Here is a 22845-nt window from a genome sequence, read left to right as displayed (position 1 = left end):
AAGCGTCTTATAAGTTTATGTAAGACTGAAGAATTTGCCTCATTGAACATTCGAGGCTCTGGTTGGTTGTAAAACGCATTCTGAGAAGACAGAAAAAGTAACTTTCTGGAAACAATCACTTCTAAACGGGAGGGCTGCACTACTGGAAATTTCTGGTAAAGGTTGTGTGGTCACAATGGAATGAGGAAGAATCAAATAACACGCCATAATTAATAAGAGCTTTCTGTGCTTGCAGGGGGGCCTCATAGGAGCGTTCTGTGCTGGGGGGGTGTCTCATAGGAGCATTCTGTGCTTCCGGAGGGGGGGTGTCTCATAGGAGCGTTCTGTGCTTGCAGGGGGGCCTCATAGGAGCGTTCTGTGCTTGCACGGAGCGGGGCTCACTGTCCTTCCCTGAATTTACCGCTCACGTTCACAGAACTTAATAAAGGGTGCTTTTCGAGAGATCTGGTGACATCAAAATTCATCCCATACCAAGTATGCCTTCCAGGACTTTGACATGAAATTTGAATTAAATAGCCATAAAATGGGGAGCATCGTTAAAGTTAGGGTTCAGGAAATCTGCAAGTCCCAGCAATAACGTCTGAAAGAATTATATTAGACGATGTTTAAGTCTTGTAATTTTCAGTTGCCCAAGACTTTCCTAAATGCCGGGTGAATTGTTTACCCTGCTGTGTAGCACACTGCCTGTCCTTAAAGCAAACTGCTTCTAAAATACCATGAGTGTTCTGTTAATGTTAACAGTGGTTAATTTGTTTCTTACTCTAAATACGTGTTTTCTGTGATTGCATGATAATGAATTGATGTTGTCAGTTTACTATGGAAGTTAAAACAAGATTACTCTCATTTTGTTACACCTGTGAGTGCACATTATTCTCCAAACCCTCAACTTAGTTGTTCTAAAAACTTAACACACACTAATGCACAGTAAAAAAAAAAAAAAAAAAAAAAAAAAAAAAAAAAAAAAAAAAAAACCACAAGGGAGGCCTCAGCCATGTCTCTTGGTCACTGATTTTGCTGGCTGGCTGGCTTCCAGGCTGATCTTAAAGGACCAGAAAGGTGAAGATTACTCGTGAAGCAAGTCTTTGAATTTCATCCAGACTGAAGAGCCAAGGGCATATTGAAAATAGACAGAGATGGGCATTTTTAATGCTCTCAGCTTGAAGCCTTACAACTCCGGGAAATGCTCCATCCGAGGCAGCACTTTGCCATGGCATCTTTATGGATTCAATTTAGAAAGCAAATGCTTGTGCTTTGGTACCATCCAATATTAGATTCTTGGACAATACTAAAGATGAAGAGCCTTTCCACTGTCAAATTAAGACAAAGGACACTATCTCATGTTTCCTTTACAAGCAGAAGCCCAATTTGCATCTGAATAAAAGCTGTTTTGTGTTGAAGCCATAGTAATTTCTTTTGTTTTGTTTCATTTTGAGAAACCCAACAAGACTCTTGCTGAGGTGATTGTTTTCAATAGGTATTGCTTTACAATACTTGTGTGGAATTGGAATTTTCCCAACCCCAGTGATGGCAATATGTGTCTTCAGAATGGGTAATTAGATTTCCATGTATCAGCTCATGCAATTTTGATTTCATCCTCAAATGCTTCTGAGAGTGGTAAGCAAAGGGATTCTTTCTATTCTACAGGTGAGACAACTCAGGCTTTATTCAGTGAAGTTACTTTTTTGGATTCATGCAGCAGAGTGAAACAGACAGATCCCATAGGAAACTCACAACACCTATGTTGCTGCTCTTTGACAATCTAGGCAGCATCCAGATCCCTGAAACTGTCTCATGTCTATATGACCAAATATGGTGGAAAAGTGCTGTCCAGACTCTTTTGGCTCCAAGAATATAAACAACTAAAAGGAAACACAATTGCCCCAACCCACTTGGTCCCACTGGGAGGTAGTCATGGGACATACAAGAGAATCTTAGAACATACTGAACTGTAATGAACTTTAACTTCTTCAAAAGTCTATCCATGTCCACTATATGGACGATTTTGGATACTTGTCAGGGAGGCAGTCGCGTTATCCCAGACTTACTTGAATGGATGAACTTCATCTAGTCTCACGCCCATGCATTGGCGCCATCTTTTTTCGTCCTTGGAAGTCTTCTAGGCATATAACTACTCTCTCTCTCTTTTTGCCAAGACAACTTTTAAACTGCTTCGGAAGTAAATGCTTTCAAAACACATACAACAATGGAATGGAAAGAGAAGGGAAAGAAAGGGGAGGGGAGGGGAGGGGAGGGGAGGGGAGAGGAGAGGAGAGGAGAGGAGAGGAGAGGAGAGGAGAGGAGAAGAGAGAGTTATTTGACTGGAAGGACTTTCATATCCCATGCATCCATTCTCAACTAGTTTAAAGTAAGTAACATCTTCATTCAGACAAAAGAAAAGATGTTGCCTTTGTTTTTGACAAAGGATGATGCTATCCCATAGTCCTTTCACCTATGATCTCCAGTATTAATGTGAGTTGGTAATTTCTCCTGTCTTTGGGGGAGGAAATGTGAATTTCCTATTAAGTATGGGGGCTCTGGACTAACAGCCATGCCATATATGTGTCTATAAGAATACATGCCTTCCCTTAGTGTTGTACAGAGCTGTCCTAAATGCCAGAAATGTCTGTTTGCTCTGACAGCATTAGTCATGGATGATGGTTGTGTCTAAATAGTGTGAGTAAGAATCTGAGTTTTATTCATTTTAATAAATATGATATAAACATGCATATGACTTTATATACACATGTGGCTACTGGCTCAAAGCTCTACATCAGTATTTCTCAACCTGTGAATCACAACCCCTTTGGGGTCACATATCAGATATCCTGAATATTGAGTACTTATGTTATGATTCAAAACAGTAGCAAAATTAGTTATCAAGTAGCAATGAGATAATTTTATGATTGGGGGTCACCACAGAATAAGGAACTGTATTAAAGGTCTCAGCATGAGTGAGGTTGAGAACCACTGCTCTAAGTAGATAAAGACAATAAGTAGCTTCATGTCAAATAAAGTCCCAGTACTGACTGGAGTGATTTTGGATTATGTAATCACTCAAACTGGGGGCACTCTACTGTTCACTAAGGTTTGGGAATTGTGATACTGCAGCTAAGAGATACAGACTTTATTGGAGAATATAGCTTAAACTATGTAAATTGATTTTCTCAAAAATCAAATCCACAACTACAAGGAGCTGCCAACTCCTAGATAAGGAGCAAATAATTGTGCCTCTTGCCAGGGACAGTTTACACACTTCAAATCTAAAACATGGATGAGAACAGGGGTTACAGCTATTCTGTAAATATTAAAAGAAGTGTCTGGGCTTCTGTGTTTATATTTTCCTTCTAGATACAGCCTTCCAATGGGGGCAGAATAAGTTATAGCATTGTGTATCCAGGGCTGCTATACTCACCTCACTCCGTGTGTGAAAAGAAACCTGGAATAAAGAAAAAATAGCCAACGTTCATTCCTGTCCATTTAGATTGTCAAAATGGCCATATCCGAGTGTTGTGTACAAAGCCTAGCTTTGATGACCAAATATTCAGATCATTCCCATTGATTTTTCTTCAGTCAGTGTGATTTTTTTAGCTTCCCAGACTCTTCTTCAGACCTTAAGGCTCTCAGTTGGAAATCTTATTCTCCATTTTGATGGAGACACAAAAAAGATGAATTCTCGCCTCGTGTCTACACAGACTCAATGTCCACAACCACTGGTCACCTTCTTTAGTTTGCAGTTCTGCCCCAAAGAAACAAAGAAAGATCTGCATCAAGATTCAAATGAGATCTGCGAGAATTCCTCACTACTCTTATTCTTACCTTTCTGTCATCCTAAGCTCTCATGGCTCCCTTTTTTGCTGCCTTTATGCATTGTCAAGAAGAAAACTGTAGCAGAAAACAAATGTACACTTGTGCATCTATCACATACAGACCTCTTGATATACCCCAAGAATACCTTTAAAACTAAAGAATCTTAAATGAGAATATGCCAACTGTGCTACTTAGGGATAACATACACAGGACATTCATAATACACAAACACCAAAAGTCTACTGATCATGTCTCCTTGGTCCTTAAGGAGACTTTATTGGGGAAAAGGGGAGTATTGGTTACCAATAGACTTAGGCTTATGAACCAAGCTTTCTGGGTTGGAATTTTTATCTTCTATGTAATAAACTATTTCTGAGCAAGTTCTTTAACGCCTTTGTTCTCAGTTTCCTGACTCGTGAGGTAAGATAACAGCAGTAGCTGTGAGGGGTTAGAGAGCAAGGTAAATAAATGAATACACACAAAGCACTCAACAAAAGCACTGGGCACACAGGAAAAAATAACAAACACTCACTATGTGTTTGTTGTGTTATTTTCCAGTGACATCCAGGCACTCTGTAGGTGATCTCCGACAGGAATGAGGTCTCTATCAGCCACTTGTTAGAACTCAACCTAGAGAAAGAAACCTTTCTACTCCATATCATTCATAGAATTGGGTGTCCAAAAATCTTTACAAAGCATACAGAACAAAAAGTTAAGGATACCACTAGGCATTTAGGTGCCACTGCGAAAAAAGCTGCCACCCAGAGGACAGAGAGCTGTAGACGTGCGCATGGATACCAAGTTGCCAGCAGTCTCTGCAAAATGACATGTCTACTAGAAATCACATGTCAAATGTCATAAACTATAGCAGAAGAACTTCCTCATTGCCTTCCCTTTATATATCGTGAATCTCCAGGGAGTGAAAGCACCCTGGTCCAGGGCTGCAATATCAGCACATTGTTCTCTGCATGTGGAGAGACATATGGATGGAGAAAAAGAAATTCAGAATTTGTCACTGTGCATTTCCACTTACATTTCTGCATTGGTCATCTTAAAGAGTATTATTCTCCTGCCCGACTTCAAGGAGCTGGAATTGCTTATGGGCACTGGCAACAGGCAAGTCTATGAATTCCCATGCTTCCCAGTCCACACTCTGCAATAGAGAGGATGAAAAGAAGGAGTAATGGATCCTCAGCACCAAAAAACAATGTGTGGAACCCAGGAGAAAACAGGCACATGCATTCCTTCAACCAAGGAATGTTCCTGAACATTCTAATCTATGTGGATGTTATTCTGGTGTTTAAAAGCACAGCAGCCACCATACACAGCAGGTCTCTGCTCCTGTTGAGTTTACCTAAATACCATAATGTATGTGATAAATGTCATAGCAAGACACAAGCAAAGGAGCATTGAGAAGCTCCAAAGTGGGTTGCATAAGCCAGTTTTTTTTGTTTTGTTTTGTTTTGTTTTGTTTTGTTTTTTTGGAGGGATCAGAGTGAGGAGCTGGGAGGTCTCCCCAGGAAATGAATAGAACCAGAGTCTGGAAACTGTTCTACATGATAATCAAATATGAGGCAAAGTGATGATGAGATCTCCACAGGGAACACAAAGAAGCAGTCTTTGTTATTCCGCAAAGAGCTTCCAGCACTTTGAATAAGAACAGAACTGATACCTTGTGGTAACACTTAATGACGTGGACCATAGAGGTACACTAGCTACAAATCCATTCTAACTTCATGGTTTCATCTACCTACCAGTCTTTCAACATTCTTTTCATGCCATGGTATTGCCCTTCTCATTTTCTGCTTTAAACGATGCCTGCAAGTTTGAGTCTATGTTTCAGTTACCTGTCGCTGTTAATCAGCCCACTCCATGACATAAAAGCTTAAAACAATGATTTACTGTTTTTCATGCTTCTGTGATTGAGAACTCAGATAAGGCTCACTGTCCCATGGATGTGACCATGTGGTCTTCCCCATAAAACGTTAGTTTGAAGAAGAAGGTAATGTCTGCTCTTGGGGCCCAGGGCAGCTTTCAAGGGGCAAGAGTGCTGGTATACTAAACCACCTGCTGTAATCTTCCCAGGGATTGCAGTTGTGGAGAAGGGAAAGGAGGTGATACAGAGAGTTAAAGAGACTCAGAGACCTTCTGTTCGGGGCAGAGAACAGCTGCCTCCACCACCCAGAAGGTTCATTTCTTTCCTTTTGAATTTTCATATACCATTACCCAAGACAAGTTATTAGTAACATTAGAGCTACAGTTTTAAACAGTACAAATTAAACCCTGGTGAGATGGATAACAGAAGGCTGGGGTATAGCTCAGTGGCTCAGTGCTTGCCTTGCAACACAAGGCCTTGAATTCAAACTCCAGCAGTGGAAAGCTAATAGAAAGAAGATTATAAGTCATTGAGAATGTAAGATAATTACACCAAGAACTGCAAACAAATACCAAATATATCTACAAGATGGAATCTTGGCATGGCCTTGGGAATAGAGATTCCATCTCTTTAAATAACTGAAAAAGAAAACATTTAAAAAAAACTCACACACATTTTTTAAATGTCAAGTGTGAGAAATTCTACAGCATAAATTGAATTTATTGAATTTAATAAAATAAGCCTAAGGGTTCATCTTTAAAATTCAGGCTAAGGACATTATTATTTGTTGAAATGCTGGAAAATGCACTTTGTTGAGAAATTCCTAGTGAGAACTCATGGGACAATGTATATTTCACTGACTCAACAAGAAAATGTTCACGAGTAATCATGTCTGTGTCTAAACATTCCATGAATTCAAACCCAAAGCATCCCAGAAGAGCAGTGGCACAGGCATTTGACATCAAAGACTATCTGCTGTCAAGCGTAGACCAAGAATAATAAGCAATCCAGCATCAGGTTGCTTTCCACTAACCATTTCTTTTAGATTTTTCTCTGTGCTGGCATGAGTCTTAAGCAGATAGAAAGCAGGTGGGTTTGCTCAAAGGTCATGGAATCGCTACATTGTAAAATATGTCTGGGAGAAATCAGGGTGTTACTGGCAGGGAGACACCTTGTATTCCTTTGTCTTTGTTCGCAATTTCTGTTGAAGCCAACGAGTAATTCCTCAAATTAAAATGTGTCAGCTCGTGCAAAATTGGGCAAAAGTTGTAATGGAACTTAATAAAAAGATCAGAAACTACAGCTCAGAATGATAACAATACTCACTGCTAATTAAATACTTTCTTCAAACCTCATTATAAATCAAAGCTTTTTCAAAGACTGCTGCTATTCAGAGCAAAGCAGGCGGGACTTGTATCTCCCTTCTATAGGGATTGCAGAATGAAACTGTAAAACAGAAAGAGTAGCCTTCACAATGCTGTCAGTACAATAGTATCTTTCAGAGAGATTCTGGCCCCCAAACCCATTTCTTTCTAATGTTATTCTAAGTATCAGCTACAATGCTTTCTGGATTCCCATTGTGTCCCTGCAGTCTCCTAATTAGTTGATATGGACTGTCACAAAACAAGGAAGAGATACACATTGCTGCCTTCATTTTGTAGACCCATACGTCTAAGACATGGGGCAAGTACAACTGTCCAAAAACACAAACCCTGCATTTATAAAAGACATGGCTCACGTTAAAAGGCTGCCAGAAATGACTGTAATCAAGTGGTTGCATCTCATGTCTTCATCAAGGGTGAGCTACTCACATTCAGCCTAAAGGAAAGACTCAGGTGAGCTGAATCTCAAAATTCTACTCTAACCAGCAGGGGGAATGTGGTCTGGCTTCAGGTCACGAGAACAAATCCAGATCAACAAAGGGGAGTTTTTTTTTTTTTTAAGACAAAGTTGGTTCTAGAAAGTCCAATAGAATCTAAAGACAACCAACAGGTGATAAAAGAATATAGCAAAATTTGTTTAATTTTCTTAAGTGTAAGAAGCATAATCACAGAATTTGCTAAGATAGTCAGGACTCAAAAACTGTAAGTTATAATACATCAAAAGTTCTAGAAACTAACTATAAAGATTGCAGGGAAGTGAGAATTACTTAAATGACATCTTTACTATTATTATTGGATAACATGGACTTTGGGCATATATGAAGCAGGTGTTGGGAAATATTGTGCTTGACTCCCATGATAAGGTGAGGAGAGGCAGAAAAGAGCAAAAGCAATAGGACCCCATATTGCAGTAACAAGGGAGAGTGGCCCAGATCGGCACCCACATGCAAGCTCTTAACTGTCCCTTAGCATTGGGACCTGTGAGTCACAGAGAGCTGGGAAAGAGACTGCTAAGAACTTCCTGAATAACTTTGTGATGTGGGCCAGTGTGCTGGGAACAGTCTCCAGTATACACAGGAGGTTTGCTTCCAGGTATGTCAGGATGGATGCAGGAGTTGCTCCTGAGGAGAACTTATTCAGTAAAAACAAGTAATTAAGATGATAGAAGAGAAAGGTCTAATTAACAGCCATCTCTGAAGAATGAGAGTTCTATATGCCCCAGAAGTGAGGTAAGCCTCATTTCTGAATTATCAGAGAAGGAGGTGGGGCCATATTAAAGCTGAATGACAAAGAAAGCAATGGCTGTTTAGTAATGCCTGCCATGGAGTGAAGACTAAATCATTCATTATACTGTATAGTATATTTGTCATGTAAACACTGTGTGTGGGAGGAAGGAGGCAATAGGAGCAGCAGAAATAAAGTTTTAACTCTCCATCCTTTGCAAAGCAGAGTAAGCAAGCATGCAGAGGGGGAAATTATACTGGAGAAAATAAGTGGTAAGAAATTCTTGCTCGAATGACAGAACTGATAGAATCACAGCTTCACAAAGGGAGAGAGATGTGTTGAAACTGTTAAATGTACTGAAAATGTACTTGCGTCAAGTAGAACCTGCATGCCAGGCCGTTGCTAAGCAGAGTGGCTCCAGCAAAAGATCATACTCACTGGATGGCACTCTAGAAAATGCTAACTAAAATAAGATCCAGAAGTTATTGAGGTCACTGTGTAATAAGAGGATAAAGCTTCAAGTGATGTACTAATTCTTTTGTAAGAAAAATCTTCTAACACCAAAAAGAACATTTTTTAAGAAAAGGAGTTAATTTTTAAAGCCACATGCCCTATTCATAAACCTGAATAATGTATTGTTTCACAGAGTTTTCTGTTGCTACAACTAAGAACCCTACAGCATGTTTATGAAGCTCATAGTTCTGGAAATCAGGAAACAAGGCACCCACATTGGTTTGGCTCTTATAAGGGTCTTCTGTCTCCATCATACATGGCCAATTTTTTCACAGCAGAAGCTTATGCGAGAGGGATAAATCACACAGCAAAATAAGAAAACAGAGTAATTCGCGGGCCAGGCTTGTTCATGTTACAATGATCTGTTCTCTTGCAACCCAGTGATAACTGCATTAATTTCTTTTGAGGGTGGTGCCCTAGTGACCTAATGATATAGCTGCCTGCTGTTAGTTTCCACCTCTTCAGGGTACTTCAGTCTCTCAGCACCACCATACTGGCACCCAAAGCTTCCAGCACATGAACCTGTGGGAAATTGCTTATACAAAAGCAATTTCAATAATATTGGAATTATGTAAGAAAAAGAAAAATGATCCAGGCCTATTTCCCCCATGAAAATATTTTCTAGTTTTCTTTTCTGCTGATATGAGAAACATCATGACCAAAAGCAACTTGAGGAACAAAGCATTTATTTCTGCTTACAGGTTACACAGTCCATTAGCAAAAGAAGTCATACCAGGAAATTGAGCAGGAAGTTGGAAGAGAAACCACTGAGAAATGTTGTTTTTTTTTTTGTCTTGTTTTCTCGCTCATGTTCAGCTACCTTTCTTATATGGCTTAGACCCACCTGTCTAGAAAGATACTGCATTGTCCATAGTAACTGATTCCTGTGACTCCTGTTCCATCTTTTAAGAACATGTCTCACAAACATGCCTACAGACTGATTTCATGGAGGCACTTCTTCAGTTCAGGTTCTGCCTTCCCAGATGTGTTAACAACCAAAATTAGCTCTCAGAAGTAAACCCCTTGTCAGCTTAATATACAAACACATTGCTGTTAAACCATAACCATTCCTTCCCTTCAGTGTCTCGTGTTCACCTTAAAAATCCCATGGTCAATATTTTGTAAGTCAAAAGTGTATAAAAACTCAAGCCTCTTACCTGTAATATCAAAAATAAGAGGAAAAAATCAGGGAGTAATTGCAGCGAGATCGAAGTGAAACTGAAGTCCAAGAGTGTCTATCAATGTCAACCGTCTGGGACCCTGTGTGCTAACCTTATGGGAAGGCTTCCCAGAAAGAGTTCACCTCCATGAGGCTATTCTCTTACCAATTATAACTTGATTCCTCAGTCAGCCAGGTTTCACTTCCACGCGGTCTTAATCCAAATAATCCCACGAATAGCTCTTATAGGGTCTTTACTCCCCCCATGAAACTTTGCAAACCAGGCCTCCCCTGTCTTTGTTTCTCTCAACATTGTTATTTACCACTCTCCCGTAGAATAGCCCACTAAGCTCTGAACATGGCTTTTCCACCCTAGTGTTCTAAATGCTTCTACTCTCTCCCCCAAAAATGTGGTCAGGTTCGTGACAGTAACAGCCCACTCCACTTTCTATTGTAGCGCTTTTTTTTTTTTTTTTGCAGTTATGTTAAACACCACTACAGAAAAAGAAACTTGAGTAAGAAAGGGTTTATTTAGGCTTACAGGCTATATGCCATCATCAAGAGAAATCTTTAGGACCCTGTAGGAGAGCTTTGATGGAGAGTAGTTTCCGGCATTGGCCTCCAGCTCACATTCTTTCTTATTCTGCCAAGCCCACATGCCTAAGAATGGCACTGGCCCCAGTGGGCTGGACCAGTCTACATCAATTCACAGTCAAGAAAAGGCCCCCAAAGAAATACCCACAGGCCAACTGATGAGATGATTCTTCAATTAATGATCTTTCTTCCCGGTGTGTCAAGTTGATAACCAAGAATAGGCATCAAAGCTGCCATTTGCAGGGATTGTCTTCAAGGTCACGGCAGAAAGAGCATTCTTAAGTTAGATGGTTTTATAGCTTAAGGAAAATGCCTGAACAAGAAATTTTACAAATTGGCAAGAGTTTCGCAAACAGGGCACATTAAGAGGTGAAGGCTGACTTCTCCTTTTGAATCTAGATTCTCTTGACTGTTCCATCAGATAGAACACAAAAGAGGTACAGAACCAAGGTCTGGGGCTAGGCTTTTAGACATTGGCCATTTCCACAATTATTCTGGGAACCCTAACACCTAGTCCAAGGGCCTCAATAGAAAGGCACCGACAGCCAATACCGCCTTCTTCACAAGTACAATAAGCTACATTGGTAGTAGCTCTAGATCCCAAGGTAAGATGACTGACGACATGTGAGCAAAGGCTGGCTCTCATCTCATCCCTCTGCAAACTGAAGACTCAAGAAAATAATAGTGGTAGTTGTTTTAGGCTGTTATATAGCAACATATAAATGAGAGTAAGAAAAACAGAGCAGAGGCATGAACTGGCTAATATAAGGAACTGGAAGCGGGAGGCAAGGTCCTGGTTTAAATCTCAAGATTGTTACAAACTTGAGCTTAATGTTTGGTCTCTTCCAGTTCTACTTCTCTTCAGAAAATTGGGGACAATAGTAATTACTTTAAAAGACTGTTTTCCAGAGCATCTAAACTAGTTCCGAAAACATAATGAGGATTCGGAAATTATATAGCAGAGTTCGTTAAAAGCCCTAGAAGATAGCTAAATGGAGTACAAGGGAATGAGATTTACTTGAATAAATACTTTTCCCCAACTTCTTTTAAATTGCAGCATGAAATAGGCTATTAGTCCCAAGTTGCCTCGCCTATATAATCATGAATGCTTTTAGAACACTTAAAGACATCATGTTTTTAAAATATTGGTTTGAAATATATGACTTCAGCCCAAGCTGGGAGGTATTAAGTTTAAAAGTTACTTCTCTAGTAGAGCAGAAACTACCAACTCCTTTTCAAAAAATAAAAATGGATTCACAAAAAAATTTTAAAGTGAAGGAGTCTTTGAAATGATACGCAGCAGACCGAGATCAATAGAATTACATTCAAAGAGAATAAAAAGTTAGCACTTCCACTTTTTAAAGGAAAATGTGCTAATCTCTTATTCTAAAAGTTATGATTTCTTTCACACGTAAAAATGGTCCCTTTAATGTGGCTTTAAGTCTACATAAAGACTTTTCTGATTTCTGTTAATCTTTAAAAACCTTACTGCACAGTTTGATTACCAGCGATGTTCTAAAGCTACGTTTTATGTGAGAAAGACTATGCCTAATCAAAAAGTAAAAGGGGCAGCCATCATTCTCTAAGAAGTTTTTATGCCAATCTCATGCAATACTAAAAAGCTATGTTAATTTCAAGAAGTTACTATTTCAAAAATAGCCCAGTTAGTTCTTAACGTAAATTGGTTGCTCTCCTCCTATGCCTCTGAAGGCCGTCATAAGACAGCCTAGGTAGCTGTGACAAAAGTACATACCTTTTGTTACAGGTGTACATGCTTGGGGCCCATGGACAGCGAACAGGGTGAGGGTACACAGGCAGAACGTGACAAGGGTCTGCTCCAGCGCCTGGCCACTGACTCTGCCTGGCAAAGCAGTGTGAATGGAATAAAGATGCAGGCATTCAGGAATTCAGAAGCTTGGGCACTTCTGCTTTCAGCTTTGGAGCTTGGTCTACTTTCAAGCACGGGAAATCGGAGTCATCCAGCTGCTGGCACAGGGAGGCGGTGGGCATGCCACATCAGCAGTTGTGAGCTCATTGTCCTGTGCATGTGTGTGATGCCTGAGGAAGAGAAAACGCAGAACTTAGCCAGATGTGTTCATTTCTACCGAGTTCTTAAAAGCTATTTGAAACTCATTAATTTGTTATTTGTCTAGTCTTCTTGTTATATAATTCATTTGTTTTTCCTTCACCTATTTCCTTCTGGAAAATTAATGAGTCTGTCTCAATTGAGAGCTTGTCTTTTATTTTTTCTGATTATGTGAGTGAGATGAAACAAACCCCTGCTTCGGAGCCAACTGCAATGGTACAGTCACAGGTAACCCAGTGAAAACCTCAAAATGGAGCATTTCCTCTCTGATGCTGCCTGCCTGTGAAGAATGTCAGGGTATGAATTTCATCTGACAGCAGAGTATCCTGAATCTCAGCCCCAGGAGTCTAGAGTCAGTGTTTATCAGCCATGTGCTAGAATATACCTCAACAGTAAAACCCAAACCAAATATGTGTCTTAGTTTCTTTCTGCTGCTCTGTTCAAGTGCCCTGACAAGAGCAGCTTACTAAAGAAAAGGCTTATTCTGACTCCTAGTCCAAGATGCAGTCAACTATGGGGGTGCAGGAGTTAAGACTGCAAGAGCGTGAAGCAGTTAGTCAGTCACATAGCATCCATGGCCAAGACGAAGAAAGCAATGAGCATGTGTGCTCAGCTCACTTTCCCCTACTTAAAAAAAAATTAAATTCCTCTCAAGATATTAGATATCATCACGGCATTTTCAAACAAAGCATGCTTTTAGACATTCCACTTTTCATTCCCTTTTCATACATTCCTAAATCCAAACCCTGAGAAAGTGCCGCATACCGTAGGTATATCTTCCCCCTCAAGATAAAACCCTATAGACACAAAGACCAACCTAACCTAGATAATCTTTCACAGTTGTGCCCTGCGTAAACTAGATCCTTTCAAGTTGACAATACCACTAACCATAGTGCTTGTCCTGTCTTTCTGATAGAGTTTGAGCTATGAACCGAAAACAAAAACATAGTAGGATGTTTGCTTAACACTGTTCCAAAAACATAGTACTTAAACAAACTCATAAAATAATCGTAACCCGTGAGATTGCAGTGTGACTAACAAACTAATATCTATGTGTAAGATAGAAGCTAGGGAATGCTTGTTCGATTTTGAGGAATGTAAGAAGAAGGAATGGGATGAAAGAGCTTCCTGTGACCTTATTCCAAGGCACCCCTGTAGACCCTAGTGCGCCAAGACCAACTCTAGCTAGAATGTCATCTCCCAACCCTTCATGGCAAGGGGTTCCCCTGTCTCTTTGCCCCAGGGTGGTAGAACTTAGTGTGGTTTAAAATGTTCCCATAGATGTCTTTTTGAAAAGTCTGGTCCTTAACTGCTGGTGCTGTTTTAGAAGGTTCTGGAAATTTTAGGCACTTCTGCTTATTAAAGGAAGAAGGTGTGTTTGAAGGGTGTCTAACTTACTTTTCTACTGCTGTGACAAAACACCATGACCAAGGAAAGTTAAAAAGGAAAGTGCTTAATTGAACTTATGGTTCCAGTTTGCCTGGAGTCCAGAATGGCTAGAAGGAAGGCATGGTGGCAGGAAAAATGGAGAGTCCACATCCTGATCCACAGGTAGGAGCCAAAGAGAGAGCCCTGGGAATGAGGAGCTGAAGCTCAATTCTAAATAGTATTAACAAGAAAAACTCAGAATCAGATATTAGGGTGGAAGCTGAAAAGATCAGAGAAGCAGAGAGGCCAGCCACCAGAAACTTCTTACCTCTACTAAATATCAAACCAGATGGGGAGGGAGGGTCCTATCTCTACAAATCCTCAGACTGAATGGGCCCCAAATCCTGTCTCCACCTGCCTTATATTCCTGTCTCCACCTCCTTAGTGCTGGGATTAAAGGCTTGAGCCTCCCATGTGCTAGGATAAAAGGCATGAGATCCCAGTGATGGGAACAGTGTGAGACACAACCACTGGGCTCTGTTTCTCTTTTATACTGGTTCAGTCTTGGGTAGCCCAGCGTAGCCTTGAACTCCTGATCTTCCTATTCCCTTCTCCCAAGTGCTTGGATTAAGGTGTGTGCCACTACTGCCTGGCCTCTATGGTTAATTAGTGGCTAGAGCTCTGCCCTCTCATCTCCAGAAAAGCTTTGCTTGTCAAAACACAAACAAAATATCATACAACAATGAGCATCTTCTGAAACCTCAAATCCCACCCCCAGTGACACACCTCCTTCAATAAGATGACACCTCCTAATTCTTCCCAAAGAGCTCTTCCAACTGGGGACCAAGTATCCAAACATATGAGCAAATGGAGCGGGGGCATTCTCAATTCAAACCACCACAAAGGGTCCTTGCTCTAACCCCCTTCCTTTTCTTTGCATCCTAGATGTAATAAAATAGACCACTTCTCTCTACCACACACTCTTTCCACTAGGCGGGTTCTGCCTCACCACAAGACCACATCTATCAAACAAGCTGACCATAACTGAATCTCCAAAACTGTGAGAAAGATTTTTTTTAAATCCCTCCCATTGATTTGTTCTCAGGTTTTCTTTTCACAAAGACAGAAAAAAACTGATTAACTGGGTCCCTAAAAGACAGCCGTAGATATTCAGCCCGAGAGTCACTAACACACAGAGGCCATTACTCTCAGCTAGGTGCAATTCATAGATGGAGCCTTCTAGTGCTCTGGCATGTCCACATGAGGGAGGGGACCATGGAAAGCAAAAAGAATATGTCTTGGTACCACTCAAGGAAATAGAAACTGAGAAATGAAGTGCTTACAAAATTATGTAGTCACAATGAATATTAAATCCCATAAATTTCTTATCAAACAGTAAAAGATCAATACCTTCCAGTAAACAGCCTGATGACTTTAGGGACCAGTTGAGAACTTTGTTGCTCTCTGTAACAGTGTTATTATGAGACACTTCATTCTCTGTCGCATTTAAATAATGTACAATTGGGAAGAAGTTGGAGAAGTGATAGCATTTTTTTTTCTAAAGAGGTTTCTCCCTCTTTTCTCAAAGCACCTGTACAGGTTTTATCACATTTGAATCGAGACATAGAAGAGGCATGAAACAAATGACTTATACTTCTGGTTTGAACATTAGCTCTGAACCATGGGCATTCTCTCTGCAATTCTTTTCTGCATCTGCAGAATTGGATGGTTGAAAAGTGGAATGTCTGGGGCATCTTCCAGCCGCAGTATTACATGACGCTGCTTCTGTGACAACACTGATTGCAGTTTTCCTTTGAGGAGAGAAAGTGTGCAATCTACGTAACTCTATAATACACTACTGCATTGTCTGAAAATAATAGAATTGTCGCTTGCCCTTCATACCTCAGATTTTCCACCTGGCTATGGATGTGGTGGTACCATAGAGAATGCCATGCAATGAGAATTAAGATTGAGTTTGTAGGACGAATTGTAGGGAAAAGTCTTTCTGCATATTCTCATAAGAAATGTAGAATTAGAGCAGAAAAAATAAGCACAGACAATTCTGTCATTATCCCAACTACTGAGACTTTCTTTGAGCAGTTCAATAGAAACCCTTGGATAGAAGGGATTGTGAGCTGTAACCCATTATGAGAGAACATACAATACTCAAGACGCAAAGGGCAGAGAATTTAGAAGCTATGGGTCAGACTTGGAGTGAAAAAAGGGCTGGAGATTTTGATTTGTGCCATTTCTGATACAGGAACCTAAAGAAATTCTTTTATATCCTTGAGTTCCCAACATCTTTATACTTAAAACTGAAAACATCATAGGTCGCTTCCTATGAAGTTTAAATGACATGAAACTTGTAACATAGGGTTGGCACAATAAACTGTCTGTACATATGAACTAGATGCTTAAGCATTAACAGAGACAATGCTGTTGTAGGTCCCTTTCCTAGAATATGCTAAAAGTCCAGCTAGAAGAAAAGATGTCAAGCCTCAACCAACTCTTAGGCTTGAAGTAGCCAGGCATCAGCTAGTGGTATCTTTGTGCTCTGCTCCCTTGGAAAGGGAAAGACATACAACACAATGATACCTTTAAGGAACATTTCTATTCTGTTTGCTTGCAATGCAACAGAATGTTTATTGTCAACTATCTGTCAAAGATGACATCTTAAGAGGCCATATTTACTACAAATATGTCTAAAGTGCCTTTGAAATATCACCATATTATAAACTACGGAAGTCGGCGTGTTTTCCTCCTCCACAGTCAAACCCAAGTTTAAATGAAACAATCACAAGGGTCATTCAACAAGCATTTATTGAAGGCTTTCTGCATGCAAATTACTATTCCACACAGCTGGGGACTACAGTTCATAACAGTTCTTTGTGTCTTTAAAATTAACTAGAAGAGTTCAAAGGTTCATTAGCACCACGGAAGGACAAATGTTTGAGGAGATAGAAATGATTTCAGTATTAGCATCAGGACCTTGATTCCAATATGGATAGAATTATCACACTCTACCCTAAAAACGCACATTTGCTGTCTGTCAGTTTTTAAGTGACACTATTGGATCACCTAGTGGTATAGAATTTAAGTGTGTAAATTTTCATGTTACTAAGTAGACATCTTTCTAACTCCTACCCTCCCTGTGCTCGCTGTCTGGTTGGTGAGTGGACAGTTCACAATGTTCATATACAATTGCAGTGAACTGTGCAGTACTTGGAAAGTTTTTGGAAGCAATGGTAAGTACAGTAAAAAGAAATGGAATCAGATAAGTGCAAATCATAGTGGGCATGCTCTCTGCACTTACAAGGAAGTCAGAGAAGGCCTGTCTGATGAGATGAAATTTGCACAGAGAGGTTAACAGTGATAAAGAGAGTCAGGCAGAAGGGCGAAAGACAAACATTTCTACAAAAGGGACGAGTGGAAGCAAAATCAAGTTCAAGAAACATGTTTCAGGGTGTGGACCCAGATGTCCTTGGAACAGCAAGATCAAATAAGAGTAGATGGTAAGTGGAGATGTGGATGATTTTCAAAAAATGTAATATCCTCAAAGGGCAGAACCCACCAGCCAGAACAGATGCTATCTACAAATCTCCAGGAAGCTCTATCTGTATGTGTCTGCCGGGTATCAGCTGAGATAGGAAATGAGATCAGCAGACTAGTGGAGAGCAGATCATTTGAGGCCAGGATGCTATCTCACCATAAATATTAAGCAGGCCCAACAGCCAACTTCATTTACAAAGAATAGGGATGTTAGTGTTTGTGTAGAAAGTGTATTCACTCACTCAGTAAGTCAACACAAATCATTTTTGTTTTGTTTTTCAAGACAGGGTTTCCTTGGGTAGCCTTGGCTTTCCTGGAACTAGCTCCGTAGACCAGGCTGGCCTTGAACTCACAGAGATCCACCTGTCTCTGCCTCCCAAGTGCTGAGATTAAAGGCATGCACCAGCACCACCCAGCTTAAGTCAATTCAGTTTTTAAAGTGATTCTAACACAAGGTTCCGCAATGGCTGAAGCAGTTCTCATTTCCACCAACACACACACAAATACCTCCTCTCCACTCTTTCTAATCTTACTTTCTCTGATAATGAAGCCACCCTAACAGATGTACAGTGACACATCACTGTGATTTTTATTTGGTGTGACTTATGATAAGCACAAACAGATGGTGAGGGTTTGCCTGTATACACTATGAGCGCCAACAGAACTGGATAAAGGACGTGGTTTTCTTTTTAAAGAGAGCAATGGGGTAGTTTCCCTCAAGAACTGGGCTGCAGTGATGGCTCAGTGGTTAGAGCTCATAATGCTCTTGAAAAGGACCCTAGTTTGGTTCCCCACAATCCTGTTGGGTGGCTCATCATAATCTGTTTTCTATGATGATGAGTGAGATGTGAAAACTAAACATTGTTTCGGCACACAGCTAGTTATTGTCAGCTTTTTTTTTTTGTGGAAGTAATATCATTGAGGGGAGGAGAGGGAATAGAATGATAGGGAGTAGGAGGAAGAAAGGAGGGAAAATAACCTGTCCTTTATAATCTTTAAAAATCAGAAACTGAGTTACAGACTAGAGAACCATAGACTGGAATCGTCCCTGAATTATAGGAGGAAGGAAAAATGACTAAATGATGTTAAACCAGAGCTTCAGAGAACCACTGGAAGCAACTAGCTATTGCCTTCTTTCTGGAACATTGACAGATGCCTTGTAAGGCTGATGAAGAGCCTGCAATCCATGAAATAAATACTTCCTGCAAATCTCTGGTTCAAGATAGCAATTGATTACAGTACTAGGATATATGTGATGGTTACTCAGATGCAGACTCCAGTCACTGGCAGTAAATATCTAATCCATTTAGTCTGAATTAGGCCAGAAACCCATGCTAACCAATGAAGATGGAACATATAGGGTCTTTCAATCATCTGTCCACTCCCAATTGAAGAGCTAAATGTCAGCTTAACCTAGTACCTAGATGGATTCAAATGCATGGGTGATTTTAAAGTCAGATCCTACCTATGTAGTAGGAAGATGTCAAGGATTGGGGTGGATTTTTGAAGGTTAAATAATGAGAATAAGCTTCTGTTGTGCCGAGCTTTTTAGAAGACCTTGCCTTATGGTCAATGATGTGTCATTCCCATCCTGCCATCCCCTTGGTGGAAAGACATTTTCTATCTCTTCCTCCTGAAGTTGTTCTGTTTATGATTTGGATTTTTATAACAAGTTGACCTTTTCCCCTAAATAGGTCATTTTATTGCATAGCCAGTAAGCTTGGTGTTCTGCGGATTTTTGCCTGAGGAATTTGAATGTATTTATATCTGGATGTGTCCATATGTCAAACAGATATCTCAATCTGTATTTGAAAGCTGCTGAGGGTATAGAACACTGTGAAATTCCCTGCTTCATGAAATCAAATAAAAACTAATGCTCTTGACATGTCACTGGATGTTTCCAAAAGATCAAAACTGAAATGTTAAAAGTGAGCTTCTGTCTTATAAAATAAAGACATAAACAAAAGAGCAGCTGGAATTCCTCACCAATTTGTTTATATGTCATACATATGTATTTTCCTCGTAAGCTCTGTAAAAGACTATCATATTTATAAGTAAATTGTATTTTTTAGTATTTTAACAGCAAGATAACATTTTCTATTCAAAATAACAACTGTAAGGTAGATAAATATATAATGAGATTTTACCTTTGACACACTTTAGGACTGTACAATTATGTTATCCAGCTATTCTGGAGAGTGCTTAGTTAAAAGAAAGCAGGTGTCCCAGCCATTAAATGTATAAACTGTCATAAATTTTAACAATATTGAGAGTAGATGATAAGAAAGTATTATTGTATACCAAGCAAAAATCCAATCAGTTCTGTGATTTTATTGAAAAAATATGCTAACCTGTACAATTGTAGAGGGAAACAAATAATACCTTGTGATAATAATGCATAATTATTTTAATAAAGAGACCAGAAGATCTATATGTAATATAGTACATCCATGTTACTCAAAGAAAGTGATAAGTTCTGACAATATTAGTGAGACAAATTTTGTCATTGTATGAAAATTAGGGACTAATTAATAGAAACCAAGATTGTTAAGTGTCAATAAGCCATACATTCTTATGTAGCCAGCATCATATATGCATTCTATCACGAACTGAAACATCCGTGCATTAGTGCAAGTACAGTTAGTGTGGTAAATAATTGAGTTTCATTGATATATAAAGAAAAGTAGTTTTCAATTTCACTTCTATGAAGTTCAGTGTGGTTTGTTTTATGTTGAGGTCTTCGATCCATTTGGACTTGGATTTTGTGCATGATGATAGATATGGACTTGTTTTCGTTCTTCTAGATGTTGATATCAAGTTATGCCACCAACGTTTGTTAAATATTTCCACTTTATATTTTTTGTTTCAGGTGTTCATAAGTGTATGGATTGATATCCAGGTCTTTGATTTGATTCCACTTTTTTTTAAAGCATTAACTTTTATTTTATGACTCTCTATACTCTTTTGCTTCTCTCTTCCAAGCCTACATACACTATGACCCATTTATAGGTCTTTTATGTCTGAATCTGTCCTACTGTGTATCTGTAATTCTTTACTGTCCAGTAGCACTTCTTAAAAACTTAAGTTGCACAATTAGTAGGGGTTATATGGTATGGCCTGTTTGTCTGCCCAGTCTAAAACTTAAGCTGCTCTGTTATTATGATAAATATGTTAGTTCCTGCCCATTCTCTGCACAGATCAGTATGGCAGATTTGCTTGTGCCTTTGAGCTGCTTGTGCCTTTGAGCCTCATGCATTGCCCCACTTCCAGACACGTTTTTATCAAGCAAGCCCATAGCACTTTACTCACAAACCCCATCCAATTGCTTTGTCTCTCACAAGAGACAGAGGTCACACTAGTAGCAAAGCACAGAAAGCTGGCATTTTAAAACTGCCCGGCCTTTTTTCTTTTGCTGTGGCTGGGTCAGGAAAATCTCTCTTAAAGGAGTTGTGGTAAGCCACCAACAAACAGCAAAAAACTGTGTTAAACTCTCTATATATTTTTTTTGTCTAGAATTCCTTTTCAAGCCCTCTCAGGTTTTATGTTGATTTAGTTGACCACGTTGGAGTGCCAGCTGTAAGAGAAGGCAGGCCACTTGTTCATTCCCACTGCCCAGCTAGCTTAGCCCCAAAATAATCACACAGAAACTGTATTAATTAAAATACTGCTGGCCCATTAGCTCTAACTTCTAATTGTATAACTCTTACATATTAATATAACCCATTTCTAGTAATCTGTATGTTGCCAAGTAGCAGTAGCTTACCAGGTAAAATTCCCAGCATCAGTCTCTGGCAGATCCATGGCATCTCTCTGACTCTGCTTTATTCCTCCCAGAATTCAGTTCCGTCTTCCACACCTGCCTAAGTTCTACCCTATCAACAAGCCCAAAGCAGTTTCTTTATTAGTCAATGAAAGCAACACAAAGACAGAAAGACCTCCTCTACCAATATATACTCACTTATAAGTGTCTTTTAGACATAAAGCCAAGAAAAACAAGTCTACAATTCAAAAACCCAGAGAACAAAGAGGACCACAAGAGAGACATACGTGGATCTACTGTACATGGGAAGTAGAAAGAGACAAGCTCTCCTGAGTAAATTGGGAGTATGGGAACCTTGCAGATGTGAATGTCAACAATCCTACTGCACAAATCTTGCTTTTCATGTTTTCATGTGTCTTTATATAGAGATTATGTAGCACAAGCCCACTGAAACTTACCAGTTTATATGATTCACCTAGGAGAGGGTAGAAGGGAAGAAGAAGGGAGAGGAGCATAGAAAAATATTTATCTCAATAAAAACAATAAAAAAGAAAAAAACAAAATACAAAGAAGAACATGGCAGTTTTTAAAAAAAAAATAAAGGAAAGAAAAGTAAGTTACCTCACTCACAGGTTTGGTGACTCAAAGATACAAAGTGTTGTGCTGTTTCTGAACCCCTTTACTGCCACTACATTCCTCTGTGGAGAGAGAATTTAGAGTGGACATGATCACATTGCGAGACTACAGTCATAAGATGACTCATTCTGGCAAAAGATAACTCAGAATCCCATGGGAACTACCTTAAAAAGTGCTTTACTCCCTGAAAGAATAGAAGACCTCCACCACACCCAATTCATAAAGATCTCACCACCTTTTAACATGGTCACACAAATAAACAAATAAATCTTCTCTGTAACTATGGAGCTATGGATTGGTATGACTTTCCAGAACAAAGTATTTATATTTGCATATTTGTCTTAATTTTTACTGTTGTTTGTTGTATCATATTTATTTCATCTTTTCTTTTTCTTTGATGGCATTGATCATATTTTGCTTTATTTCAGTCAACTAATGGACTGAGTCCCTAAAGTATCTGCTTATATCTATTTTTACCCCACTGGTCCCACCCCTAACCTTGTACTGTGCCATATCAATAGCAAAAATACAGGAAATGTGTTAAAGTGGGCTGAAAAGAATATTTTAGCACAAGAGATATCTCAAGGCAACTCAAAGTTAATTAAAATAAGTGTTAAGAATTCAGAGGAATTAGGTGCATTATGAAGTTTACTGAGTTGAGAAAATGTTATAACTTAAGCTGGCACTTGAAGGATAAGTAAAACTTAGGCAGAAAAGAATGACAGCAGAGGTAATAGTGTATTATAAAACCCATGAGGCAATAAAGGAAACAGAAGAAACAGAAAATTGTAGTCTTGGTAGAAGCAGCCTCCGTTCTGGGATTTCTTCTATGACTCTATTACTAGAAGTCATAAATATTTCATGTTCACATTAATTAAAAATTGTCATAGC

At 39.4% G+C, this 22845-nt stretch overlaps 1 protein-coding gene across 1 annotated transcript in view; it reads left to right on the top strand.

Moving 5' to 3' along the window:
* The window catches only part of Nwd2 (NACHT and WD repeat domain containing 2), a 145887-nt gene that overhangs the window by 1698 nt on the left and 121344 nt on the right, over positions 1-22845 (top strand). The window lies entirely within an intron of this gene.

Source organism: Microtus oregoni, unplaced genomic scaffold (genome assembly GCF_018167655.1).
Source record: "Microtus oregoni isolate MIOR12 unplaced genomic scaffold, Mior012 000021F_ref0000039, whole genome shotgun sequence".
NCBI lineage: Eukaryota > Metazoa > Chordata > Mammalia > Rodentia > Cricetidae > Microtus > Microtus oregoni.
This window is presented reverse-complemented; position numbering and strand designations above follow the sequence as displayed.